Raw genomic sequence first — 6287 nt, 5'->3', positions numbered from 1 at the left:
TTCCTGCTAACGTGCATCCTGGAAGCAGCAGATGACGGCTCAGGTATCTGAGTTCCTCCCACTCACGAGGGAGCCCTGGCTGGAGTTCTGGTTTTGGCCAGCCCCGGCTGTTGAAGCATTTGGGGAGTAAGCCAGCAGATGGAAGCTCCCTCACTGTGTGTCACTCTGCCTCCCAGATAAATGAAGATGAACTGTCAGAAGAGGCCGGCGCTGCGGCTCACTAGGCTAATCCTCCGCCTAGCGGCGCCGGCACACCGGGTTCTAGTCCCGGTCGGGGCGCCGGATTCTGTCCCGGTTGCCCCTCTTCCAGGCCAGCTCTCTGCTGTGGCCAGGGAGTGCAGTGCAGGATGGCCCAGGTGCTTGGGCCCTGCACCCCATGGGAGACCAGGATAAGCACCTGGCTCCTGCCATCGGATCAGCGCGGTGCACCGGCCGCGGCGGCCATTGGAGGGTGAACCAACGGCAAAAAGGAAGACCTTTCTCTCTGTCTCTCTCTCTCACTGTCCACTCTGCCTGTCCAAAAAAAATAAATAAATATATATATATAAAACTTTCAGAAGAAAATGAGACAACTCCTGCCTTCCAAGAGTTCTCAGATTAGAGTACTGAGCAATAAGACATACTTCATCAGGGCCAGTGTTGTGGCGTAGCGGGTAAGGCCACCACCTGCGACCTCCGGCATCCCATATGGGCGCTGGCTCCAGTCCCAGCTGCTCTGCTTCCACTCCAGCTCTCTGCTGTGGCCTGGAAAAGCAGGGCAAGATGGCCCAGGTCCTTGGGCCCCTGCACCCGCATGGGAGACCTGGAAGAAGCCCCTGGCTCCTGGCTTTGATAGGCCCAGCCCTGGCCATTGCAGCCATTTGGGGAGTGAACCAACGGAAGGAAGACCTTTCTCTCTGTCTCTCTCACTGTCTGTAACTCTACCTGCCAAATAAATAAATAAAATCTTTAAAAAAAAGAAAACAGAAAGCAATGTGAGTTGAGCACATATATGAGGGGTGCTTCAAAAAGTTCATGGAAATAGAGTTAAAGATTAAGGGTGTTGCACTGCAAAAAAAATTCGAAAACCATGCAAATGGCAGGTCTTTAAAAAGTTCATGGAAAATGTACATAACCATGCAAATGGCAGGTCTTTAAAAAGTTCATGGAAAATGTACATTATGGGGAAACTGCATGGCTTTCAGATTTTTTTGCATTAAAATAAACCAATCTTTGAATGTCTGCTTTCCATGAATTATTTGAAAAAAGATGCATATCTGGTGAGGTGTGGATTTTAAAGGGAAAAACGAGTACCTACTGAAAGCGTAGCATGTTCCAGGAGTTACGCCAAGAACTCTGCTAGCCTCGCCTCATTTAAAGATCGGGAAAAGTATAATTAACTGCTCTCCCGGCCCTGGAGCCGAAATCCACAACCTGACAGGCGGCCCAGCTCCGGCAGGATGAAAACCAGCAGCCGGCTGACTCCCGAGTACACCGGCAAAACGCTCCCCACGAGGGTCTTCAAGAGCTCGCGGAAGACGTTTGCGATGAACCAACCGCGCAGGGGTGTAAAAATCAACCGAGCGCCTAGCTCCGTCTTCCCACCAATTGTCTTCAGCTCACGCACCGGCGTGCATGAAGAGATGCAACCACCTGATAGCTCCAACCGTCCTCACAACAGGGGTATCAGCCTCCTGGCCGACTCTGGGTTACTGGTGGTTACTGGGCTGGGCAGGGGGCAATCACCCAGAAAACCCGTGGAGAGCCAGCCCTGCACACCTGCCCCCCCTCGCAGGGCGCCATCTAGTGTTTCTACATGGGAATGCAGCCGAGAAACGGAGTATGTGGGCAAGGAGCCCCTCGCCTCTCAGCGCTGGATCTGAGACTGGAAAAGGCGTCAGGCTCCATGGCCAACGGCGTAGCCTGGCATGAGAAAAGCAGAGACCGTTTATCAGCACAAGCACCTGCAAATCGGAGTGGCTGTGAGTGCTGGGTTCGCAAGCCATGTCCTTCGTGTTACAAAGAGCCCCTTGTCTGTAACGGCCCTGGGCTGAAGCGGGAGACTTCTGGGAGGGAAGACCTGGTTCTCAAGTTGCTGGTGGACTGGTGAGGGGGAGACAGCCAACCATGCCTCGTGCCGAAGGCTCTGAGAGGGGAGGATCGGGGCGATTTGGAAGGCATCCCGGATGAGGGGCAGGGGGGGCAAGGCGGCAGCGCGTGCGGGAGTTTGCCAGGGGGTGTAGAGGCATGGTCTCGGCCAGAAGCTGGGAGAGGAAAAGCCAAGAGGAGCGGGAGGGAGCGTCCCATTTCCACTCACGCAGGGTCCAGGAGGGCTGCAGGGCCAGCGGCTGGACCGTGAAGGGTCCAGTGAGACTGGCATTTCAGTAAGGGCGCCCCAGGGAGAGAGGAGAAGGTGGGTGGGAGAGGGCGGGAAACCACGCAGCTGATTAGGGCCCCCTCATGCTCTGGGAGTGCAGGGGTCACCGAGGGAGTCGCGCTCAGGACCCAGACTAAGGCGGAGACCCGGAGCACCCAGAGGGAAGGAGGGAAAGAGAGACAGGAAGGAAGCAAAGCCACAGGTGCCGGAGGAGCGAGGTGGGTAGGGGGCGCGCCCGCTAGGGGAAGAACCCCGGGGGCAGCTCAGGACACGCGAGAGTCAGGTACCCACAACGGGGCCCAGGAGAGGTGACCCAGAGCTAGGCTGGGAGTTCCGATCTGAAGTCTTGGAGGAGCGGAACTGGCCCAGAGAGGGGGTCGTGCGGTGGGGGGAGGCGCACAGCGCAGCGCCCCCGGTGGGAGGGGGCTCTGACGTTACCTTCAAGCTGCCAGAGGTGGAGTCTGTAGACCGAGGTGGGGCCAAGAAGTGGAAGCTGACAGCGGCCCCTAAGCACGAATGCTTCCGGGGGTGCTGGGGACTTCCCCCAGGGGTCCCTGGGCCCAGGGTCTGGGCGAAGCCACAGCGGCCGGCCGGAGTTAACTGCCCGTGGGGCAAGCACAGGATGGCAGGACAATTCCGTACACTCTCACCTCCCGAGCTGGTGCGTTTCCCCAGGGGCACAAAGAAGCTCTGTGGCGCCAGGGAAGAGACACTTCTCTAAACTCTTACAGGGGTTGGTGCTGTGGTGTAGCGGGTAAAGCCACTGTCTGACGCTCCAGCATTCCTTATGGACACCGGTTCGAGTCCCGGCTGCTCCACTTTTTTTTTTTTTTTTTTTTTGACAGGCAGAGTTAGACAGTGAGAGAGAGAGACAGAGAGAAAGGTCTTCCTTCCGTTGGTTCACCCCCCAAATGGCTGCCACGGCTGGCGCGCTGCACCGGTCCGAAGCCAGGAGCCAGGTACTTCTCCTGGTCTCCCATGAGGGTGCAGGGCCCAAGCACTTGGGCCATCCTCCACTGCCTTCTGGGCCACAGCAGAGAGCTGGACTGGAAGAGGAGCAACTGGGACAGAATCCGGCATCCACTTTTGATCCAGCTCCCTGCTAATGCACCTGGGAAAGCAGTGGAAGATGGCCCAAGTCCTCGGGCATCTGCACCCACGTGGGAGACCTGGAAGAAGCTCCTGGCTCCTGGCTTCAGCCTGGCCCAGCCCAACTGTTGCAGGCATTTGGAGAGTGAACCAGCAGATGAACAATCTCTCTTTCTGTCTTTCAAAGAATAATAATAAGCAATCATTAAAAAGATACTCATCCATGGATACATAAACCAATGGATAAAACACAAACTTATCCAAATTTAAAGTCCCGTCTGTCTCATTAAGAGATGCATTGCCAACACAAGAGTGCGCTTTGCTATGGAGAACTATAACATCCCTTCCTTATTTTGTGTTCTACTAATAATTATTCCAATCATTGCAGCCAAATGAAATTTTCAACATGTAGAGACTTATGCTTCCAGAAACTGCCAATGTTAATACGACGCGGCTCCCCCTGCTGAGCGGCCAGCCCGAGGGTGCCGGGCCGAATTGGAGGGCAGAAGCCAGGCAGAGGCAAGCCTCGCGGGTGACTCAGTCAGCTGGTACGACTGGCCGGGTGGCTGGCCCCAGAGGCCCTGGCAGTGGCTGTGCTGGGAGGACGCGGCAGGCCAGACGACTCGGACCCAGAGGAGAAGCCTGGTCCCGGGAACTGAACCAGACACGCGAGGGCTCCAACAGCGCTAGTGGAGGCCATCACGGGACGCCACGAGTTGGACCTGTCCCCACCTCCACCTGCACGGGGGAGCAGAGGGCCAGCCCCAGACTCAAGGTGGGGGTTGCGGGGTCCTGCCTCCCGGCACCACCCACTCTGCCCTAGCACACCTGCAGTTTTTTTTTGTTTTGTTTTGTTTTTTTGACAGGCAGAGTGGACAGTGAGAGAGAGAGACAGAGAGAAAGGTCTTCCTTTGCCGTTGGTTCACCCTCCACTGGCCGCCGCGGCCGGCGCACTGCGGCCAGCGCACCGCGCTGATCCGATGGCAGGAGCCAGGTGCTTCTCCTGGTCTCCCATGGGGTGCAGGGCCCAAGCACCTGGGCCATCCTCCACTGCACTCCCTGGCCACAGCAGAGGGCTGGCCTGGAAGAGGGGCAACCGGGACAGAATCTGGCGCCCTGACTGGGACTAGAACCCGGTGTGCCGGCGCCGCTAGGTGGAGGATTAGCCTAGTGAGCCGCAGCGCTGGCCACACCTGCAGTTCTAAATGGAGCTGCCGCCTCCCACCGGGCCTCCACCTAGCCCGACCCCGAGGCCGGTCCCTTGTCTGGCCCCGTGTTCCTGGCGTCCTGCGCCTGCTCCCTTTCCTCTTCACTCACCCTGCCTGGGGGGGTAACATCCAAATCCTTAGACCCACTGCCCCGCCCCCCGGACCCCTGAATCCACAGCTCCGGACCAGGTCCTCGTCCTGAGGCCCAGGGCAGCCCCAGCCGGAGTCCTAGGTGTGTGTGGCAGGGGGAGTCTTCCCCAATACCCCACATCCAGGTGGTCCACGCACAGGGGCCCCGCCCATGGACCCTCCCTCTCCGCTCCCCACTCCTCTGGATCCCACCTTGGGAAAGGCTGACCACAGCGCGGCAGCGTGTTGCCTGCCTCATTCCCCAGTTCTGGGCCTTAAAACCTACAGGAAACAGGCAGGCGCTGGGGCACAGCAGGTCAGGCCCACGCTTGCGATGCCAGCATCCCACATCCCAGTGTCGGCTCCAGTCCCAGCTTCTCTGCTTCCGATCCAGCTTCCTGCTAATGCGCTTGGGAGGCAGCAGATGATGGCCCAAGGACTTGGACCCCTGCCGCCTCCATGGGAGACCCGGATGGAGTTCCTGGCTCCTGGCTTCCTGGTACGACTCTGGCTATTGCAACATTTGGGGAGTGAACCGGCAGGTGGAAGATGTCTCTTTCTCTCTGCTTCTCTCTCTCTCCCTCCCATCCCAGCTTTCAAGTAAATAGGAAAGTTAAAGACTGAAGGGCAAATAGAGACCACTCAGTCCCCCTCCCTTTTCTGGATAGGGATCAGAGGACTGAGCTGGGACGAGCCACCGGATAGCCTGGGCAGCTAACTTACACTCTGCGCAGGATGCAGCTGTGGTCCAAGCTCCGGAAAGCTCTAGACCAGCAGTCTGGCTGGTTTTAAAGCCAGGCTGTGTCCACTCCTACTTTACTGGGGCCCTTTCCAAACGGATTTTAAATCTGTGACCAATGAAGGCTCGCCTCACTGACGGTCCATCTGCTGGAATCAACACCTTGCTGTATGAACCCAGTCACTGTAAAAGATAAATGTGGGTGACACGGAGTGTGGCCAGGGACGGCGCTGCCCTGAGAAATGGAGAACCTGCTGGGGACAGCCGTGTAGGGAGCGAGGAAGCTGTCGGGAGGCACTGCAGCCTGAGGCGCCACACGCCCCCTTGCTGAGCCTCCGCGCATGCGCACCGCTGCAGCCAGGAGCGGCTGGGCTGGCTCTAGGCTTCCACGGAGGTGCCCCAGGTGGTGGGGGACGGGTGAGGGCTCATGTGTTAGCTCCCTTAATCGCTATTTGAATTCTGCGTATTTATGGGGCGCAGTGTGGCAATTTGGTTCATGCATTCAAGGTTGGTTAGCCCTTCCAACTCCAACGTTAATTTCTATTAATAATAATTGCATATGTATGGCCTCCAGTGATAGTTCCCTGAATGCATGCAGTGTGCACTGATCACAGCCGGGTGCTGACCTTTGCCCTCTCCTTGTCATTACTCCGTTTGGAGCCTTGAAGCTCCTTCCTTCCATGCATGCCTTCAGAAAATACCTCTGGATGAGGGGTCTCCAGCTGCTCCAATGGGTGTCGAGGCCATGATGCCTGCAGCAGGTGCT

The sequence above is a fragment of the Oryctolagus cuniculus genome, chromosome 12 (genome assembly GCF_964237555.1).
Source record: "Oryctolagus cuniculus chromosome 12, mOryCun1.1, whole genome shotgun sequence".
Classification (NCBI taxonomy): domain Eukaryota; kingdom Metazoa; phylum Chordata; class Mammalia; order Lagomorpha; family Leporidae; genus Oryctolagus; species Oryctolagus cuniculus.
Note: the sequence above shows the minus strand (reverse complement) of the source record.